We start from the raw sequence: 22,085 nt of genomic DNA, 5'->3' as shown, positions 1-22,085 counted from the left end.
CACTGATGCCACCAATATAATCATGATAGGATTTTTTTTTTCAATATCGCCCAGACCCATTTTCCACCAGCTGTAAGGTAGCTTGAAATAAATGACGTTACATGTTAGCATTTACATAAAATTAGCTTAAGTTATTGAATTACTGATGAACAAATGTTTTAACGATTGTGTAATTCATCAAGATGCACCTGCAAGCGTTAAAACAATGCGACTAAACATTTTGTAGCCTTTTCAGCGTTCAGCCCTCAACTCCAGCGACTTGGAAAATGAATGGAAATAGTCCGGTAAGGAAACTCTGTTTGTAGCTGCCCTACTATTTACTTAGATGCATTTTGTTGCTTTTTTTTGTCTTTAATCCAACCTTCCATCTCCAAGTTTTAATCATGTTTATTTATGATTGTGTGCATGGCATTACAAACCAGGGCATAGGAGACATCAGCAATGTGCTGTGTAGTTATTTAAAGGGATAGATCAGCTTTTACGAATGAGCTTTCTGTACTTATCAGTAGTGGGTAGCTTATCTGTGGTAAACAGAAGTTTTATCACAGGGAGTTTGAAGAAAGAGATGCATTCTCATAGCAAAGGAAGGCTTGTAGTCAGTTTGGAGCTCCTGATAGGGTGGATTCAAGCCAAATCATCTCAAAACTAAAAAAACAGGCATCCAACATTATATTATAAAATGGACTCTTTCTACACTGTGGCATATGAGCATTGTTTAGTTTGTCGCCGTTTCCTCAACACGAACAACATCCGTGCCGCTAGACTGCTGAGGATGCTGATTATATCGGTCTGGCTGATATTATGTGCAGAGGGAGAGCTCTGCAGAAAAGAGGGCAGAGAGACAAAAGGGACCATGCTACTGTGGAAACTGTGGAAATGAATGCAATCTACCTTGGGTGCTGATTCAAACTGCGTTGCGCTGCCATCACAGTCTGGCTGCTATTCCTGCCCCGAGTGGAAAAGGGACAAGGACACAACCTCACGGTCTATTACGCTGGGATACCGGCGCTTCACTGAGTCTGTATCAGAGAACATTCAGCAACTCTCTCGGCTACATTCCCCTGTTTTAAAGGTGCTTTTTTTAGTTCCTAAAGCTTCCTATGCTGCATTATACAACTAGTATCATTAAAACTATTAAGGGAACATGCATACCGTATGGATATTGTGATAACAGTACATTGGCAATAGCCCTAGCAAACACCATTATAACCCTTTCATGGGAACCCAGGGACAGTTTCTACTTAACCTTTTTTTATATTGTTTGACAATATAGAAACAAACACCACCACAAATCGTAACAAATGATTTTCAGAAAGCACTAAACAGCCTATCCTATCCAGCCAATACCAAGATATCAAACTAAATGCTTCACCCCACAGGAATAAATAAATGAATGAATGCATGAAAAAAAAATAGAACGATCAGTTGGGGATTAAGACAAACTGGACAATAAAGCAATAACATTTTGCACCTTTGTTTTAAAGCAATATTTTACTCTTAGCAACGTTTCCTCTGCCTGAATGTTATATTAAGTATTTGCCAGAGTCCCAACTTGGATCTGACAGAGAATGTGTGGACTGAGCTAAAGATTAGGGTGATGGCAAAGAGGCTTTCCAACCCTTCCAAAGACTTTTTAGCTCATCCTCAGAATCATCAGCGGAAACATGCAAAAATGAAACTCAAATAAAAGAAGGGTCTGATTGCTCTAATGCCAACAAAGGGGTTTCCATTGGTTGACAGAGGTATTAAATATTTCTAACAGGTCTTTTTTTATGTAAATGTTAAAAAAAAACGATTAGAGGAGTGGGGCTCTTTCCATTTAAGAAGAATAGGCCTTCATGCTATAAGAGAGCAAAAACCCACCAAATTTTACTACACCCATTACAGGAGATACGCAAAAGGAGCATTTTTGGCTCGCATCATCTGTTTTGACTGGGGAGTATAATTACACAAAAACAAAAAACAAAATCGACTCCCATCCTGTTGGTCACAGTGACATAGAGGCATAGCACGTTTGCATCTGTAAAGTTCTGGCATGTGATTGAAATAATTACAACGCTTTCTCAAAGGAAAAACTGACAAAGTCATACAATTCATCTCATTTTATATCTTGATATGTAATTGCAACTGAAACTTAAAGTGCATCCGTTCCTTTGTTAAATAAACAATGCCTATCCCAAGAGTGAGGAATTTGGGGAAGTGACGAAACGCACACAGATATAAAGGAAACACTTCTACTCCTCAGGGGGGGGAACTGAAAAATAAATCAGACGCGACAGTCGGATCCGATTTCCTTCCTTTTAGCGACTCAGACGTGTGAATTATTGGAAAATGTCACCGCGCAAAAAAAATAAAAACTACGAAGCTGCGTTTAAGTAAGTGTCCCATTGACATCATGATAGAGAGTTAATCTTTACGTCTCCGCATGAAAGGGGCCCTAAAGATTAATTGAGCATAAGCCCAAAAGGCCGACTGTCGATCCTCTTGCAGGGCCGTAATTACAAATCCAAAGCAAGAAAATGGAGCTATGAGATTTCCCAACTGGGGTGAGTTGTGAGTTTTTTCTTCCCCCTCACTGTTGATGGAAGTAGAAAGAAGGCAGTGAATCTCCTGCTGCAGTGTCTGACTTTCACTCCTCTCTTTCTCTCCGTCTGCAATGCCTCTCTAAGCATATCAATAAGACTCCTTGGAGAGCGTCAACAGGACGCCTCCCAGAGAGGAGACGCGCGAGGAGAGGAGAGGGGGGGGGGGGGGCGAGCCGAGACTGAAGCCAGGGAGATGAGAGAAAACAAGAGGACGGAGGTGTGTTACACATCAATGCCGACACGTCGTGAAAACGTAGGAGTTGAATGAGAGCTCATTTGCAGAACGCTCCCCGACGCTCGCCGCCGCAGTCCTGGCCTCGTCTCGCGGGCGGTGGCTGCCGGACGCCTAATCGTGTCTCTGGTTTGGCTGATGAAGAGGGATTGCTGGCAGATCCCCCCCCCTGTCCACCGCTTCAACATAACTACCTTAACTGAGCTGCAATCTGCCTCTGATGCAATGCGAGCGAAATGAAAAACAAAAGAAAGAGAGGCAGTAATGACTGGACTGAGAGAAGAAGAAAAAAAATCAGCTTGTCTGGTCTGCCTTGAGAGCAGAATCCTGTTTCAGTAGACTAAAAAAAAATAAAAAGGGGTCTGCATTTACACCTCCCCGTTTTCCTCCCTCTGACGGACACGTATCAGTTTTGAGAAGTGCTGATGGATAATGGACCACTTTCTGAGATTGGAGAGAGATTTCACAGCGCTCATTAAATTCCACTCTCGTCAGGGACCGGAGCCATCATACCCTGTCAGCTGTGTAGCCTGCCGGCGAGCAACAGACATCAGGGCCCGGGGAGAAAGGGAGGAGAGGAGGTGGCGTGTTTGCCTGTCAGGGTTTGTGTATACAAACAGTTCAAATATGGAGGGGAAGTGTACAAGCCGAGCCACTCAGGAGAAACATTGAGGGGGCACGTCAAGGTTTTGCTAGCCATCCTGTTATTAATATTATTATTATTATATTACTGAAGAAAACCCAGCAATCTCTAAAGAAGAAATGCTCTTTAGTTGCTATAAAGAACCATAAAATAAAAAAAAGGAGAGCTACGCAAACGCTCAGCCAACCCGAGAGGTTTCGGCTCTCAGAACGGCTTTTACTAAGCTCTAAAGTCTTAATTAGCTTCTATGGGCTTTGCCTCGTTCGCAGACATTTCTTTTAGGAAAAAAAAAAAAAAAAAGCCGGGAGACGGTCAAATTTAACAGGTTTATAAAACCAAACTCCTCCACCTTCGTCTCTCGAGAATCCGTAACGTAATACTAGGAAGCAGCTGGCAAAAGGGAGACTGTTGATGCTCGCCAAGAGCTCAGGAATGGTAGAGAACAGGGTTTTTTTTTTTTTCCTGTTATATTAAAAATAAAGATCCCAGTGCAACACAGAACAGTTTGAAAGGGAGCAAGAAAAATGTCCAATATGTTATCATTTATGCAGCGCAACTCAAATGGTGCAACATTCGAACATATAAAACAGATTTAGAGAGAGTATAGGCGTTAAAGGAGTGTCCAAGAAGTGCCTCCTCTTAAGGAATCAGCAGCATGCTATTATTGCCACCAGCGTATTGCTTGCTAAAAGTCGAGAGCAGGTGGGTGTAGATCTGTGTGCCCAATGAGACCAAGATATTTGGATGACCTTGTGAGGCGAAGAACGGCAAAGACGTCGCTTTTATTCAGTAATAACAGGGAGAGACTGAAAGCCCGCGTGAAATCCATAAGAACTGGATGATGTCGGGATTATTGATGAATCCTTTTGTCCGTTTGTTTGGGACATCTGGACATCATCTATCCAGAGCTGAAAGGGTGATCCTTGCCCACGAGGCCTGTGTCCTGCCAACAGAGTAGCCTCCTGATACGGTCCATGTGTGCTTGTTTCTCATCCAGAGGGAGCGGGGCTCACTCGCTGCCGTAACACTGCCAGGAGTAAACAGGTGCATCAAAAACCTCCCTCAAAGAGCAATTTCCTCCAACAACCACAGACATTTTTTGCTGATAATATTTATTTTTAAAAACAACATGATGCATGTAAAAAGGAAGAAATTTAAAGTGCCACAAACGTCACCACATTGACATTTTAGACCCGTAGGCAAAAAAAAAAAAAAAAAAAAAAAAACATGTTCCTAGATCTTAAACCTGTTTGGAGGATGTGGTCCCTTCCCAAAACATAGCAGACTGAGCTGAAACCAACAGACTTGTTTTCAACTAAAAGTATGTATAAAGCCACAATATGTGTCTAACAGTCAGGATAAGGTCCAGATGTGGACACACAGCTGTAGAAATGGTCTGAAGAAGGGATAACAAAGGATACTGTTGTATTCACTGCAAAAACGGAACTAAAAATAAGTCAAATTTTCTTGAAATGAGTGTATTTGGCTGCACAGTGGCGCAGTGGGTAGCGCTGTTGCCTTGCAGCAAGAAGGTCCTGGGTTCGAGTACACCCCTGGGTCTTTCTGCATGGAGTTTGCATGTTCTCCCTGTGCATGCGTGGGTTCTCTCCGGGTACTCCGGCTTCCTCCCACAGACCAAAAACATGACTGTTAGGTTAATTGGCTTCTCCAAATTGTCCTTAGGTGTGAGTGTGTGCGTGAATGGTTGTTTGTCCTGTTTGTCTCTGTGTTGCCCTGCGACAGACTGGCGACCTGTCCAGGGTGTACCCCGCCTCTCGCCCAGTGAACGCTGGAGATAGGCACCAGCACCCCCCGCGACCCCATGAGGGATTAAGCGGTTCGGAAAATGGATGGATGGATGGATGGATGGATGGAGTGTATTTGGCCTTGATTTAAGCAGGTAAATAAGATTATCTGCCAATGGAATGAGCATTTAGACCCCTAAAATAAGATATTTAGATATTCTGCCCTCTAAATGTCAGGATGCAGCTTATTGGCTGCATGCTGAGCCTCTCTCCCTCTCTCTTGTTCCTGCGCAGCCTGATCAGTTTCACCTGGCAGGCTGCAATTAACCCACAACTGCTTCCACCTGTTCCCACCGCTTTATCAGACTCACCTCTTTCTGTTCCCGTCGCCGGTCCATAGCGTTCACTCCCGCTCAGTCCCTGCCAGTTTTTCTTGTCAGCTCCGTTCGTACCCGTCAGCCTGAAGACTCCGTTCACCTGGTCATGTTACAGTCAGCCCATAGACTTTCCGACAGTTTTGTTTCCTCCATTATTCAGCTCAGACGTTCAGACCTCCACCGCTCGGCTCAGACGTTCAGACCTCCACCGCTCGGCTCAGACGTTCAGACCTCCACCGCTCGGCTCGGACGTTCAGCCCTCCACTGCACGGCTCGGACGTCCTGTGCTCCACTACTCGGCTCTGAGGTTCTGCTCGCCTCTGCTCAGCTCTGATGCTCTGCTCGCCACTGCTCGGCTCTGACGTTCTGCTCGCCTCTACTCGGCTCTGATGATCTGCTGATGATCTGCTCGGCTCTGCTCGGCTCTGATGCTCTGCTCGGCTCCGATGCTCTGCTCGGCTCTGATGATCTGCTCGCCACTGCTCGACTCTGATGCTCTGCTCGCCTCTGCTCGGCTCTGATGATCTGCTCGCCACTGCTCGACTCTGACGTTCTGCTCGCCTCTGCTCGGCTCTGATGCTCGGCTCCGATGCTCTGCTCGGCTCTGACGTTCTGCTCGCCACTGCTCTGCTCGACTCTGATGCTCTGCGCTCCACGGCTCTGCTCAAATGTCCTGCTCTCCAGTGCTCGGCTCCAGAGTTCCTCCCGGTCAGTCTCTCCACACTCCTCGGGCCAGCCAGCTTCTACACCCTTCACCTCCGTCCGTTGAAAGACTCTGGTCTCATCCTCCATCTTCCAAACTATTCAATAAAACTCACTCATAAGAACTGACTCTGTGTGTGCGTGCTGTGTCCGGGTTCATCCCAGAAAAATATATCATAACACTAAATAAGACTGTGGAGATGAGTTGTTCCTATTTTAAGTGCAAAGATCTCATTCCATTGGCAAATCATCTTATTTACCTGCTTAAATCAAGGACAAATACACTAATTTCAAAAACATTTGACTTATTTTTAGTTCAGTTTTTGCAATGTTGTGGATGTTAACTCTCCATAAAAAGCAAAAAATTATTCATGAAAATGTTTGTAGTAATTCTTTAACTACCTGAAGATAAATTTTGCACATCAAAGAAACTTGGGACCGAAATATAAACCTAAACAAAATCTACAAAAATACATCCATACCACTGTTGATACTTTTTATTTGGTGCCTCCATTTACGAAAAGGGAAACACTCTTGTATCTTTTTTTCATCAATATCTTTACATCCAGTTTTTATTCCCTGTGTGCTGCCCGTTACCCAACTTTCCCAAAAACACTTGAACTGTTCCTACACATTACAGTGTTTTCCAAATTTCCAGTTTTAAAAACATAAGATACAACAATTTAATTGATTTATGGCAGTTTGAAGGCCATACATATGGAAACTGGAAAACAAACAGGTAGACAAAAGGAGTAGAAAAGAGGAAAAGGATGGAAGGCAGGAAGCAAAAGTACAAAAATAAAATGTACGTAGTTATAAAAATAGGTGAACTGATTGCTTAAAGGGCGACTTAACCCGAGCAAAGTCCAGTATCCCAATAAACATTTCCCCTACACCAGGATTCCTTAAGCAGGACTTTAATTATGCACAACTGAACTTTATGTGCTTAAATTTCTTTACAGCCAGACCCGAGGATCCTGCAGATGTGGAGCCGTCAGGTTATACATTTGAGTAACAGTTAAATTAGAGTCCTCTAAACATCCTTTTTTTTTTTTTTTTTTATTTACTGAACTTGTCACTTGTGCGTGCCTCTGCAAGGACCCGTCAAATTCCTGTTACTCTCAAGGTAAAGAAAGCTTAACGCTCAGTGTAAACATGGTTTTCAGAACAAAACCTCGTGCACGCGCGTCGCTGTGAAGCATGAAAGTGGCGAGTCCCAAATCTTAAATGGCCTGTGAAGCGCCCGTGGTTGCAGACAGCAAACCCTGACACGGCGTCTCCGCGGTGTTTAGAGAGGCAACATTTTTTTTGCCAGATCTAAAGCAGAAACAAGACATGACAGCAGAAAGCGTCGCACGGCAATGTGGCAGAATATACAAGTTCGTGCTGATCAGCGCGCGGCAAACATCTGCAGCCTTCCTCACTTCCTCACCGACGGGCCCTCTGCGTTTCTAACTAGAGCAGTTTAGACGGGCTGCAAGCTCACGCGGCCGCTTCCGAGCAGCAGACATCCCCTCACTCAGAAAGACTCGGCGGTCGACTCGTGGAAATGAAGCCAGACATCACACAATGTGTGATGGATGCCTTGTCACAGTCCGCGGGCTTAGGTAATGGAAGCAGGGAGTCTGTCGCCCTACTGCAGGTAAAGACACCCCTGTCAAGTCAGTGCGACAGCCCAGCTGAGCAACGGAGCATAACAAAGACAGGGAAGACAATAAAATAACTTATCTGGCGATTTTCAAGCTAGATGAAAGGAAACTTAATCACCCATAATTAATGCGAGGTCCAGGTCTGCGTTTCTGTCTTTTGCCTCTTAGAGCAATGAGGTGAACAGAGGATCGATAACTGTTAACAGGACGATCGTGTTACCCAGTGTGGCAAAAAAAATATACTTGTTGTCCGCACATACAGGGAAAATGTTTTTAGAAGACGTCAAACTAAAACAACCCCCCACCGGCCAAGAAGTTCATGTGATTTTTGAGGTTTTCCTTTGGTCATTTTGCCGGATCGCACAGAAAGCCACAGCTTGTGGCGTAACATAAACCGGCGCTTTAAAGAGGACGGTTTGAAGCCTTGTTTGTCACATCATCATCATCATCATCATCATCATCATCATACGCGGTTTATTATAGAGTATAGATCAGGGGATAAGGAACGCGGTTATTCTGTTAGAGAATCCCACTAAAAAATGCAAGAGTCCATTAAGTAGTGAACGTAAAACTACTCCCATCCCTCGGAGGCTAATCCTCTAAATTATAAATCGGTTCGAGCAATAGTGCATTTTAACCAAACCGTAAGGACACATTGGGGACAGCACCTAATGCAGGTTTTATGTACATAATGAGTTCTTCTTTCACTACGCCAAACCCCCACTTCATTCATTAGCGCGAGAGCCGTTAAGATTTTCATTGCAGGACTTGGAAACGAATGCAGGCCGGAGCACTCCAAAGTGGACTTTATTTTAGTTTCTAAGTTTATATTTATGTTTATGCATTTGACCGACGCTTTTATCCACAGCGAATTACAAATGAGGATATAATGCAGGTAATTTCAAAGCTACTTAGAAGGGAGAGTTTCAGTCGGGTTCTGTCAGGGGTGACGGTGAAGAAGTGGAGAGCAGGCATGGAGGAAAGTGCACGGACACAGCAGGAGAGAAGGGTAGGGAAGTAGAGCGTAGGTGCTGGGGTAGGAGATGCTCTGAAGAGCTGGGACGCCCCTTTTCTGGTGTGTCGTAGGTCAATTCACCATCTAGGAACAACACAGGAATGACTCTGGGTTCTCTCAAGTGAGTTGTAGGGACCTCTAGCTGACAATCCTAGGTGACTGACTCGTGACATAAGCCTTTGCAAGATCTTTTAGACTGATTAAAGGCCAAACACGCCACCAAGTTGTGAACTAGAGGTTTGATAGCCCAGGCAGGGAGAATGTTGCATTAGTCAAGGCAAGAGACGACCATGCAGGTACATCTCGAAAGATTGGAATATCTTGAGAAACTACTATATTGTTATCACTTATTTCAGAAAGTGAAACTCATCCTGTATAATTAAAGACATAAGAGTTAAATATTTCAAACGTTTATTTCTTGTAATTTTGATGACTATGGCTTACAGGTAACGAAAACCCAAAATTGAGGGTCTTGGGAAAATGTAAACTTTACATAAGCTCCATATGAAGTTATTTTATATTCTGCCTTGTTGGGTCTGGTGTCTTTCATTTTCCTCTTGACAATACCCCATCATTTTTTCTATGGGGATCAGGTCTGGGGAGTTCACTGACCCATCTAGAACAGGAACATGGTCATTGAGGCTGCTTATGGTACTTTTGGCAGTGTGGGCAGGTACAAAGTCCTGCTGGAAAATAAAATCAGCATCTCCATTCAGTTTATCAGCAGAGGGAAAAATTAAGTGCTACAGAATTTCCTGGTAGATGCCTGTGTTCACTGTGGACTGATTGCTTAAAAAAAAAAAAAAAAACAGTGGACCAACCCCAGCAGATGACACCCCAAACCATCCTGACCACTACATCCTACTGTGGAAATTTCACACTGGACTTCAAGCATTGTGGATTCTGTGTTTTTCCACACTTCCTCTAAACGCTGGGATCTTGAGTTCCACATGATATAAAAACTTTAGTTTCATTTGAAAGGACTTTGAACCATTGAGCAACAGTACAGGGGTCTCATTTATAAAACTTTGTGTAGAATCAATACCAAAAGTGTACGTACACCAAAAAAATTAAAATGGCATACACCAAAAATCAACAACTCTGATTTATAAAACCATGTGCGTGCACACCAGCACACAATTTCCCTTTATAGATCACAGCTGTACCTGAACGTTTGCGAAGCAGGTTCCGCCTCATGTTCTGCCCGCTACACGCCAGATTCACCATAAATAGTCAGTGCAAAGCACCTCATGAATGTTGATCTGTATTAAAAATGGGTCAGCTGATTTTTCATGGTGTAATGGCAACCACGGAGTAAAAGCAAATAAACTGTGGGGGAAAAAAAACTTCACAGAGAGGAATTTATTAAATGTGAAAATCAGAGGAAAAAGCACAGATGTTGCCCACATTAAAAGAACTTGTTAAAAAAAGTGAACTTGATTGCAGTTTTACGTTGGAGGAAAGCCTCGTGGAGCTGTGCAAATTCCTCTGAGGCTGTGAGACCAGAAGGAATGAGAGGTGAAGAATCCTCCCTCCAGTTTGGATGCAGATACCGTGGTGTTTAGTCAGTTTTGCTGGGCAAACAAGCCCCAGGACAAGTTGTGTTTTCTGTGCATCCTTATTAATGTATTGATCCAGGTTCATTGCACCCATGAGTCTCCCATTTTTAACCAGCATTGCACGTTTGCAATAAAAATGCACCAATCAATGAGGCCAGGACAGGAATCTGCCTCTGATCAGTGATTCCCAGGTCGCATATACCACAAAATATCTCTCCCACCCACCCACTATTCATTAAAAGAATCAAAAGTAATTATTCCCCCCCCATCTTGAGTCTGAAAATCTATCGAACAACAATTTGTATTCTGATGCAATGTTATATGGTAAATGTTGTACTTGTATAGCGCTTTAACTAGTCTGACGACCCCAAAGCGCTTCACACTACAGTTTAATCATTCACACACACATTCACACCCTGCTGGTGGTGAGCTATGTTAGTAGCCACAGCTGCCCTGGGGCACACTGACAGAGGCCAGGTTGCCATACATCGGCGCCATCCTCTGACCTCCGCCAGCAGGCAATTCGGGTGACGATTGGCCAATTGAAGGATGAACTCCCTAACCTCTATGCCACTGTCGCCCAATAAGAATCAGACAAATGGTTGGGAATTACAGTTTAAACCAGATATGTAAGGGATAATGCCCGACTAGGTGTTCATTATCAGAAACTAATGAACATGGAGGCGTGAACCGTCCATTATTTTCTGATAACGGACACCTTGTCTTTTCTAATTACAGTTAATAAACTTTAATAAGACACCTGCTTTAAGTGGTTTCCAAGGTGTCATATTGTTGGATAATTTTATCTACGCTTTAAACAATTTATAATGTATTCTTCATTGAAAGAAATCCAACCAAATCTCCAGTCAGTTCAATACTTTCCAATTTTAGGTATTAGAACATAAGAAAATCAAGTTCATTTTAGAAATTAAAAAATAAAACATTCTTTGTTTACTGCTGACCGAAGTAAAAACGAAAAAAAAAAATAGATTTTTCTTGATTGAAGTGTACTGAAAGCTTACTGAACCGTTATTTTAAAACCAGAATAACATACCAAACCGTGACGTTTGTGCATTGTTACACCCCCACTGCTAACCTGACTCATATGCCCCAGTTCTGCCTGGAGAAATGGGCCCAAATTCCAGTAAATCTTGTAATTCCCTACTTTTTTTGCTGGATTCAAAACTACCATCTCCATCAAATAATGTACAGGATATATAATTAGCTCCTTTAAATTTGCTATAGCCCTATGAAAATAAATGGAAACAGGATACACATTGGAATTGGCAGGTAAAAGGAAACAGAAATTGCCATCATCCAACTAAAAGGCCTGATTCGTGCATCTCAAATACTCTGCCTTTTCAAAAGGCAAAAAATATATGTTCAATAGTGTTGTTTATTTCAGCCGTGTCTATCCAGTTTAACAGAGCACTTGCTTGAAAAATGCTTGACAAAATTGATTCATCATAACGCGAGGATCCCGTGTTTTTTTTAAGGTTGTGTGCGTAACGTTTGTTTACAAACGGGGAGCACTGAGCAGAATCACAGATAAAGCCTTCTGCATCACCTCAACTCAGCTGTCAAGAGACGATAAAGCTGAGGAGTGACAGGTGAGAAATGACAGGAAGCTGGAAACAGACAGCTTCAGGGATGCTGATAAGAGTCAGCATTAACAGGACGACGGCACAAAAATATAAAAGTGCTGGGGCCACCATAACCAAATGAAAAAAAAAAATGAACGCTTGGGCTGGGACTGTGGAACTTCCCGTGACAGCATCAGAATTGATTGGTTGATGGCAGCAGAAAATGTCACGACTTTCATATTCTTCAGGGATTTAGTAGTCATGCGGATTGGAGCACTGTGACCCCGGGAGAGACAACTCCATCAGAGCAAATCCTCCCTGCTTTAGGATGGAGGGGGATCACAGAACCAGAATCATCCAACACAGCAACAACAAACAGAAAAGCCCTATAATCCACTCGCCGGCCCACTCACTGACGTTTTAAAAGCAGCGCTCATGCAGTTGTCCAACTCGTGTCCGGTCTAACAGGTTAGCACTTTGAGCTGGGCCAGTCACCTTTACAGTTTGTTGTCATTGATTTACCCATCAAAATCATTTGAAAAACTATGTTCATAGAAAGAGTTAATATAGTTAAGCAGAATATTTAGTCACTTAAACTGGAACAAATTAAAACTTTCACATTTATACAGGTGACTTCACCCTATCTCTAAGGCTCTCCCTTAGAGATAGGGTGAGGAGCTCAGTCATCCGGGGAGGACTCAGAGTAGAGCCGCTGCTCCTCCACGTCGAGAGGAGCCAGTTGAGGTGGCTCGGGCATCTGGTCAGGATGCCTCCTGGACGCCTCCCTGGTGAGGTGTTCCGGGCACGTCCCACCGGGAGGAGGCCCAGGGGAAGACCCAGGACACGCTGGAGGGACTATGTCTCCCGGCTGGCCTGGGAACGCCTTGGGATTCCTCCTGAGGAGCTGGCCCAAGTGGCTGGGGAGAGGGACGTCTGGGCCTCCCTACTGAAGCTGCTACCCCCGCGACCCGACCCCGGATAAGCGGAAGACAACGGACGGACGGACGGACTTCAGAATAGTGTCCAGATTTAACCAGCTAATGTGCCGTTTTTGAGTCAGATTAACTGATCTTGTGAGCAAGAAGATTCAGAAGAAGACATTAAAAAACCGAAGCACCATCCGCTATGAAAAGAAACACAGTTGTTTTGATCCCATGATTCTTCATGGCTGCATTTTCCAGCGTAAATCATATACACAAGGTGCACAATCCAAACCAGAGGGAGCAAATATTAAAAAATGTTACCCCGGTTACGGATTTCATCTTTTGTTTTTTTGTCATGTTCTCGGTAAAACTAACTAAGATAGATAACCTGAGTGAATTAAAAACAGCATACTGTATTTACTCTGGTTATTTTTCTAAGCTTAACTCGAACCACACTGGGATACTTTATGAGACAAATGATCAAAGAGTCTTATCAAAAGTAAGCCCTCCAGTAAACTGCTCCAGATGAAACTATAACCAGCCAGAGCAAGACGTGATTCTACTGAAGACTGCAGCAACATTCAGACTCACTGCTTTTCTTTTTGAAAAGGTATTCAACAGAGTTTAAAAAATATGAGCCTGCACAGGGGAAGCCCTGTGTTTTCAGTGAATAGTTGGTTGGGAAATCCCTTCTTGCCTTTTGTCTGCGCTGAGGAACTCTAGTAGTCTAAATGGATTAAACAGTGGGTAGGATGTTGCTCATCCAAAAGCGGAAATCAGCTCACCATTAATTACAGAACAGCATAATGCACTGGCTAAGGTGTCCACATATGAACAGATATCCTGTTTCCCGTCGAGCATAATAGAACCAAATTACTTTACAACAATGGCAGTCCTTAAAGGCAAAGGGTCAGCTCCTTCTTCCATTGATGGCGCGCCACCTGGCTAGAAGCGATGAAGGCTGATAGGGAGGAGATTACTTGCTCCTTCGGTTGAATTCATCGGTCCTAGGTGCAACATACCATTGTCTTTTCTGGTATTTCTAACATTTTGATTTCGATAGCTACATCCAAAAATCAATTAACGTAATTTGAACAATTAGAGGCACTGCTGTCTAAAATATGCGTCAGAAACCATATTTCTAAAGTCATAAAAGCTGCTTTCTGCATATTATCTGCCCGTCTTCTTCTTCATCAAGCTTTTCAATTTTCCTGGCCAGTGAGCTTGCATTCCCAATGACAGCCAGATGATAGACAACACCGGAGTTACCAGATAAAAATCACTCAAACAGCACCGAATCCAACAAAGTACAGAAAGCCAATTAATAGATTTGCTCTCAATGAAATAAATAAAAAAAGCTCAGGAGAAAATCTCGAGAAGATAAACAGTAGTGTAAAACGTAACCAAAGCTGGGCACACCACTTGTTCCCGTTGGACTCTGTGTCACAACGTATACACACACTGAACACGTGTAAGAAGAAAAAAAAACACAGAGAACCTGAGAATTCAGCTGGTGACCTGATTATTTTCCTGTTTAATGAACGCACCAAGCTTATTCAGTATGGAAGCTACTACCAAGTGATGAAACCTAAAAGGTAGCCATTCTTATTACCAATTAGCCGTTTAAAAGGGAGTCTTAAACACAGAGATGTAAGAAGCTATTTAAAAGCAAAATACATTTCCTATGACATGTAAAAATACTCCTTTGGTCGATCCAGGTGGCGAGAGAGCAATTAAGACAGGGAGAGAGCAAGACTTCCAGCAGACAACAGGAAGGTGGAGCAAAATGCAGTAAAGTTAAGTAAAGTTTGTGCATTTGAACTAACTGCTGCCTCACGTGAAACACGCTGGATTTGGAAATACTGGCGGCTTTTTCGAAATCTCCGAGTTAAGGTTAGCATCAGTGTTGTAGTACTCGAGTCCGAGACTCGAACTCGAGTCCGAGTCATTAGCTAAATTTAGAGACTCGTGACTTGACTTGGACTTGCGCACTGATGACTCGAACTTGGACTCGGACTCCTACATTCAGATCATTCTGACTCGGAAGTTGAGAAAAAGACTCAACTTTTTTTATATCATTAGGCTATAATTTTAATATGTCGTTAGAATATTATTTGGTGTATGATTTTAATATCTAAATGTCGTGCCGCGCACGTGACGCCACCATCTCATGAGCAACGCCCCTTGCCGCTAAGGTTGGGCAAACAGTGTGAGAGCGCACGTAGCAACCAGCCATTACACATGCAACATATACAACGATATGACCGACTTTACAGCTGTTAAACTTTCACAAGAGGATGTCCAGGCGCCCATTTTACTGGTAGAACTGTGGAACAACATACCAACGTTCAGCTCAAACGATGGCTTGAGTGTCGAGGGCTCGGAAAGACTGGCCGAGTTGATAGAAAGGTAAGTCGTTGTTTTTCTCCTGCTCGGCGTTCATAGCGTCATTGGCCGTTTTTTTTTCTGTTTGTAGTCACCGTCCAGGAATCGGTATAAATTTTCCGGCCCGCCGAACAATTTAGTCCGGTCCGGTGGCCAAATGCTTAATCATTATCCAACGGCTGTATCTCCTCGCTGCATCGACCGATCCACACCAGATTTGTTGTGAGTCATGGGGGAGGGCTGCCGAACGCGTTTGTGGGAATCGCCCGGTGGACGGGCGAGGAAAATGCGTAACAGCATCTGCGGTGGCGGGCGGACCCCGCCCGCCGGCCGGCACCGCGGCGGTGCGCCAACACCGCCCGCCGGCCGCTCGTAGCCGCGGCGGTGCGCGAACCCCGCCGGCCGCTCGTAGCCGCGGCGGTGTGCGAACCCCGCCCGCCGGCCGGCACCGCCGCGGCTACGAGCGGCCGGCGGGCGGTGCGCCAACACCGCCCGCCGGCCGGCACCGCGGCGGTGCGCGAACCCCGCCGGCCGCTCGTAGCCGCGGCGGTGTGCGAACCCCGCCCGCCGGCCGGCACCGCCGCGGTGCGCGAACACCGCCCGCCGGCCGGCCAGAGCCGCGGCGGTGGCCAATAGGCCGGAGTGCGCTTGGCTGCGAGGGCCGATCGACGCCGCTTGCGGCTTTAACATCCTTCATATGCGGCCTATCAGCGTACCTCGAGTCGCTGTTGCACGTTCCATAACAACAATGTTTAAAAACCATGGTTAGGCGACGTCTTAGACTTGGAAAAAGCAGTAGTTTTACCGAGTAAAACCAAGGGTAACTACAGCGAAAGAGTTATTAGTGCAATGGACTGTTACTGATTCATGTCATACATCACACGTCAATAGTGACTCGACTCGGACTTGACTCAGATGAGTAGTGGACTCGACTCGGACTCGACTCGGATTTTTTTTTTAATGACTTGGACTTGACTCGGACTTGAACACTGGTGACTCGAACCTGGACTAGGACTCAAGGCATAGTGACTTGACTACAACACTGGTTAGCATCGATAAGTTAAGTCCTCATGGTCTGTTCTGCTGCAAGGGTTAGATATGTCCCGACCAACAAAGCTGATTCATGTCCTCGAATCTTCTCCTCAGCATCTCGTCAAGCTCTGCAGAGACCTGGTGAAGAAACACCTTTCCATTTAGGTCTGTTAAACCAGGCAGAGACTGAAAACATGCAGGAGAACATCTCTGATTTACATTCTTCAGAAGGGACACAAAGACTGACGTTTTAGCATCGCAAGTTGTGCTAATCAACAACATAAGATGCTGGAGCCAGTTTAAATTGTCATCTCTGCATTCATTCATCTTGTCTGGATGTTAAACAATAGTAAAACCTTGTTTTACAGCAGAGCAATATGACGTCAAGTTAGCTCCTAAGAATAAAAAATTAAAATACCTTTAGTTTTGTTGTATATGTATATATTTTCTAATTATAGTTCTGAAAAAAAGAAACCTGTATTGGTCACAATCGGTCAAAGATCGTACCCAATACAATCCACCCAACAAAAATAAAAAGATGAATAATCTGCCATAAAACTCTGCTAAGTGCAGATTCGCTACAACCATATTTGCTTTTTCCACCATTAGAGTTCAACTTTCATTGAGTAAAGGACATAAACTACTCAGTCTGTGCCCTGCAAGGCTGCATGTACAACAAGCTGACATGACAGCAGAGACTCCAAATCAAGTCACAATATAAAAAAAAAAAAAAAAAAGTTTGTTTAATCACGATCAAAAGCATTACATGTCTGTAAATTTGTTTCCCTTTCACCGCAGAATCAACCCCCACCCCCAGGCTTTGTAATCTGTTTCTGCTTACAGAACACAATAGAAAAATCCTGGTCGCTCCACAAAGTACATCTGTGCTTTGTGTTCTGAGAGGACACGTAATCGCTCGGGCGAGCCGCGCAACTGGAACCACTTTGCTGCTGGGAGAGTCTGGCCGCGGGATTTCGGGGACAAAGCGCACGCTGCTTTTCTGTCTCTCGTCAAGTTTTGCAGTCTCACTCTTCTCCCCGCTCCTCTTGAAGGTGTTGCGTAACAGAGGCGGCGCTGACTGCTAATGGATACGCGCAGCTAGAAACGTCGCATGTGTCCAACTGTGTCCGGCGGGCCTTTGTATCTCTAATCATCGTAGTGTAGCGACTCTAGCATGTAAATTATGGGGGTGTGGGGGGGGGACAGCTGCAATGTAGAACCAATGTAAAGCACTTGTGAGGGCATAAAACCCCCTCGCTTTGGACGCGGCGGATCTTCGCAACGTAATTATGGGCCAGTCACTTATGGCTACCAATGCAGTCGCCGTTTGCCATCAGCTGGCAATCAACGTCTCCTGCTCACAAACTCTACCCTTCCCCGTTAACGGTTTTAGTCAGATCTGCCAGAAGCCCGCTGAACAATTAATAATTAACACGCGGCCACATAATGGATCTGCTTTTAATAATTCAGCCTGCCAATTTGAACTAAAATAGACTTGAGGCTGAGAGCGGGCTGCTGCTGCTGCTGCTGTGCAACAGGTTGAGGGAGAAAAAAAAAGAAAAAAAAAAAAAGATGAGAGACCGGGATAAAAGCTGGGCTCAGCACATATAGCAAGAGATAGTGGCTATGAGCTGCTGGCATTAATTTGGGAACATCAGTCAGTGTTAGGCATGTGTAATAAGGCTGGGAATACAGTGGCTGCTGCACCGCCCGAGGCCCGGCACCGTGCTCACTCACAACATTTGTTCGTGCATTAAAATGCATAAGTGGATTGTTAATTAATGGCTACAACTAAGCTAATTTGAAATATAAAAAAAAAAGGCGAAAGAATAAGGAACCACCAGAGCTGCCCACTCTTAGATCACTTCACTTTAACTGGCATGTCTAAGTTTTAAATTATATATTATTTACAGTATAATTAACGTCTTAACAGCTCCGCAGATCACGGGAGACATAATCAAGGGGCTAACCAGTGCTTGAGCTATGACTCCTGTCAAAGGCCTTTGACGTTTTAATTAAGGCCACCATAAAAGCAGGACACATTATGACTAATTGTCCTCACCTCAAGCACGACGAGAGCTCAATTTGTTAACTCGCCGTCTAATAGACGGACAAATACGAGTGGGCTCGGCCGCGGCAGTGGCGGCAGGGATAGCGATCAGGGAGAGCTGAGAAGGACACCGTGAGTCAACAGAGGACTCAAGTGGAATCTGAAATGAGTCCGGTTTATTAGCCGTCTCCATCTCTAGCTCATTATTTCAAACAATGTCCTGCTATTAGCCCGACGGGCTGCAGTGCACTTTCAGATCAGACGAGCCTCCGCGCTCGCACCGGGTGTCTTGCGTTTCCAGGAGCCACAAACGGTTTCTAGTTGAACTTTATAGCCTTGTAAAAAGAAGGTCAAACGCCTCTCTCTCTCTCTTTCTCTCTCTCTCTCTTTCTCTCTCTCGTTTTGGTAATGAGTTGCCATGGATTCTCCTCGGCTGGGACGGCATCGTCTCCAGGATTAGTGCGACCGGTTTTCGAGCTTTTGCTTTTAATAACGCAGCGTGGGGAATGTTGCGCAACGTGACAGCGTTGTACGAGTTTGAAAAAGAAAGAGGAAGAAAAAAAAAAAAAAGCACTCAGAGGGGATCTGCACGGGATACGGTTACGCTGCAATATACATGGATGAGGTTTACAAGCCTCTGCTTAATCCCGCTGGGCGAGTATTGTAGGTTTATTTATCATGTTTCAGAGAGTCACGCCACGCTGAAACTGTGACAGAGCAGTTGTGAGCCATACAGCTTTTATTAATTAGGGAAAAAAAAAAAAGCAAGCCCTCATTAAAACCAGCACTGGCTGAAATCTACTGTAAATGGATTTTAAATCTGATGCTTTTCCAACTACAGAGTCATCAGACTAAGAAACCTTTTAGAAAGTATTTGATTTGTTTCAGATCTATATTATTAGCTACCCACTGTGCTCTGTACGTTGCGTAACCTAATTGCAATAATTGAGTCAATGTGTTTTTCCTCACTCTAATAACTTGTGGAATATTTGTCCCATTTAAATATCAAAACCTGACAGCCATTTCTAAAATCCATTGAAGAAACGAAGGAGGTACATTTCAAATCATTGCACCTTGCACTCAGGCGGACCGCTTTCCCACTACTTTTAGCTGGAAACACACTTCAGTTTTGAAATGCATCTCAAGACAGTGAGCCACTAAAAATTGCTTCAGCTTTTCCATATATTCTACCGTTTATATAGAATCCCAATTTAAGTTTGCGATGCTGCGTTTTCTTGCCAAAAGCTCATGGCATCACCCAATGTACTGTACGCCGAGACTCTATAGTCCTCGTTTTTTCCAAACAACTTATTCCTGGTGCCACATCTTTAACGAAACATTAGCATGTTATGGATCCAAAGGTTGGAAAATGTGTCTTAGAGGGTAACTCACCCCCAAATCACTCCCACAGTTTGCTAATAAACTGTTAACATTGTTGTCTTACAGTGCTGTCTACATATCCTGGTCATTATTTTGACAAGTGCATATTTGTTGAAATCCTGCTTTTATGTCTAAAACTGTCAGTGTGCCACCCTCCTAAGGTTCAACAAGTGTCTTGCATTGAATTTCAAATAAGTTCCCATTAATTCAATGTTTTTGTGAGGTCACCAGGAGAAAGTGACGTCAGTAGGGCTGCCGCTGTGGGGTATAAAAGCGGCTACGTGTTGTAGCTCTGTAGCGAGTGGGAGTTTGAATATTGAGCTTTGTGGTCCTTCAATGGATTTTTCGGGTTAGCGATTTATAAACTTAGCATTCAGTTTGTTTATTTAGCATTTATTTAGCTTTTACTAGTGGCCCAGACCATGCCCAGCCATCACCCCCTGCATGTTTCCTGTTCCAATGGGCACCGCCTCCTCTCCACACTTCACTGCAACCTCTGCGTCTGTTTTGAAGCCCCGCTCCCTCATGAATTGGCTCCACCTGGTAATAGCTACGCTGATGTAGACTCTCGTTTTTTCATGGTTATTACTTCCTTTTCTTTTCTTGGTTACTTTCGCTTCCCTCTCACTGGGCAAAGAGTATGAATGGTCCATTTCAAAAGAAATGGCCATTTCAAAAGAAAAGGGCAAGTAGAATGATCCACGTTCGTCTTTGCTTGTTTCCTCCACCTACAGCACATGTTCATATACCGGTAAAACACGCAAGGCTAACAGGTTTGTCCTATTTCAGCTACTGCAATCAAGCATAACGCATATTTCATTGGGTGCACCACCACCTATGTATTTATAAATTACAAATTCTAAGCTATGAGAACACTTTCATTTTTTGACGCGTTATTAGGCTTTGGCAGAATATGTATTTATGAAAGCACTACTTTCTGCTAATAAAAAGCCAAATTAGTCAAACACTATCCCTTTAAATAATTTGAACAACACAAATCACATCCAGTTCTCCAAACACGCACAGAAATATCCGAGCAGGCTTTCCAAAAAAGTACAAAACCAATCATTGCATTTCATTTAGCTGCAGTGCAGTGGTGGTTCTGACATGAATGCGGTTCTGGATCAGAAGAACATCCTCTTAACTAGCCTAAACTTCTTAGAAAAATAAGGATTGCCATTCCTATTTTACATGTTTTACAAACATAAATGTTTTGTCACAGTAGAACAGCCTGAGTCCAGGTTTGAGTGGTCTGTATGGTACAGTCATCATCCTATCCTCAATGAGAACTGGTCCAAAAGATGGGACAAAAAGGGAAAATAAATCATAAGCTGTGTTTTAAATCTTTACATTTTGATGAAGAAATGGCTGACTGCAGTCCAGATTCCTTAAGAAAACTAGTAACTAGTCATTAAATTTAGCAACGGATCTCATAGAAGATTCCTATTCATTTAGCATCCTATTCATTTATGATCATGGTTTCTTACAATCCCCATTGACTGGAAATAAAAAAGTTGATTTTGTGTCTAAGTGGTACATAACGCCCTTCCCCAAAAAAGGTGCTAGTGTCACCCTCGAACCAGATGCCGCCTTAGGTGGAGAACCATAAACCACCACTACTGTGTTCACACTGTTGATAATGGGTCAATGAAGGTGATTCATTGAGTTTAATCAATGGTTTGAAGCTTTAACACCACATCAGACTCTGAGGTCTTCTACTTATTCCTCTTAAAAGATGAACTGCTCATCAAATATTTCCATTGCAACTTTATTTTTCCCCTTTATGCTTGCATTTCCTTTTTGGTCAGACTTCTGCAACAGGTTTTGCAAGTCTATGTTTTCAGCAAATTATTTCCATTAACCAAGCTTTATAACAATGACAATGCATTCTCTCTGAAAATGCAGTTATCCTAGTTTCTATAATTATTTTATTATCTTCACATTATATAAAAAAACACAATAGAAGCCTCTACAGTAACAAGCTGAAAAGGACCAATCAGCCATTTCCAGTCCGACATCAATTTCTAGCTTTCACCGAGGTCTGACCTGCTGATTGCAATTTCTTTTTTCTGAAGACGCAGAAAAGAGAAGAAACATGTGCGCAAGTTTCTTGATAGAGGCAGTGGTTTTGTAGAATAAAGAAAAAAGAAATGGAAAAGATTCTCCTCATTTATACATCAAAGCAAACGTCTCTTAACATTTATCTGATTTTTAATTAAAAAAAA

At 43.6% G+C, this 22,085-nt stretch overlaps 1 protein-coding gene across 3 annotated transcripts in view; it reads right to left on the bottom strand.

The window, feature by feature from the left end:
• Positions 1-22,085, bottom strand: part of tnfaip8l1 (tumor necrosis factor, alpha-induced protein 8-like 1) — a 33,024-nt gene that overhangs the window by 7,620 nt on the left and 3,319 nt on the right. The window contains exon 1 of one of the 3 annotated variants that reach the window (XM_021324251.2): positions 892-1,432. The exons of the other annotated variants lie outside the window; for them this stretch is intronic. The gene's annotated coding sequence lies outside the window, so the exon portion shown is untranslated. Of the gene's footprint in view, positions 1-891; positions 1,433-22,085 lie in introns of those variants that run through there. 3 annotated transcript variants of the gene reach the window in all.

The sequence above is a fragment of the Fundulus heteroclitus genome, chromosome 9 (assembly GCF_011125445.2).
Source record: "Fundulus heteroclitus isolate FHET01 chromosome 9, MU-UCD_Fhet_4.1, whole genome shotgun sequence".
In the NCBI taxonomy this organism is placed as follows: domain Eukaryota; kingdom Metazoa; phylum Chordata; class Actinopteri; order Cyprinodontiformes; family Fundulidae; genus Fundulus; species Fundulus heteroclitus.
The sequence above is the reverse complement of the archived record's forward strand: the minus strand, read 5'-3'. Positions and strand labels throughout refer to the sequence as shown.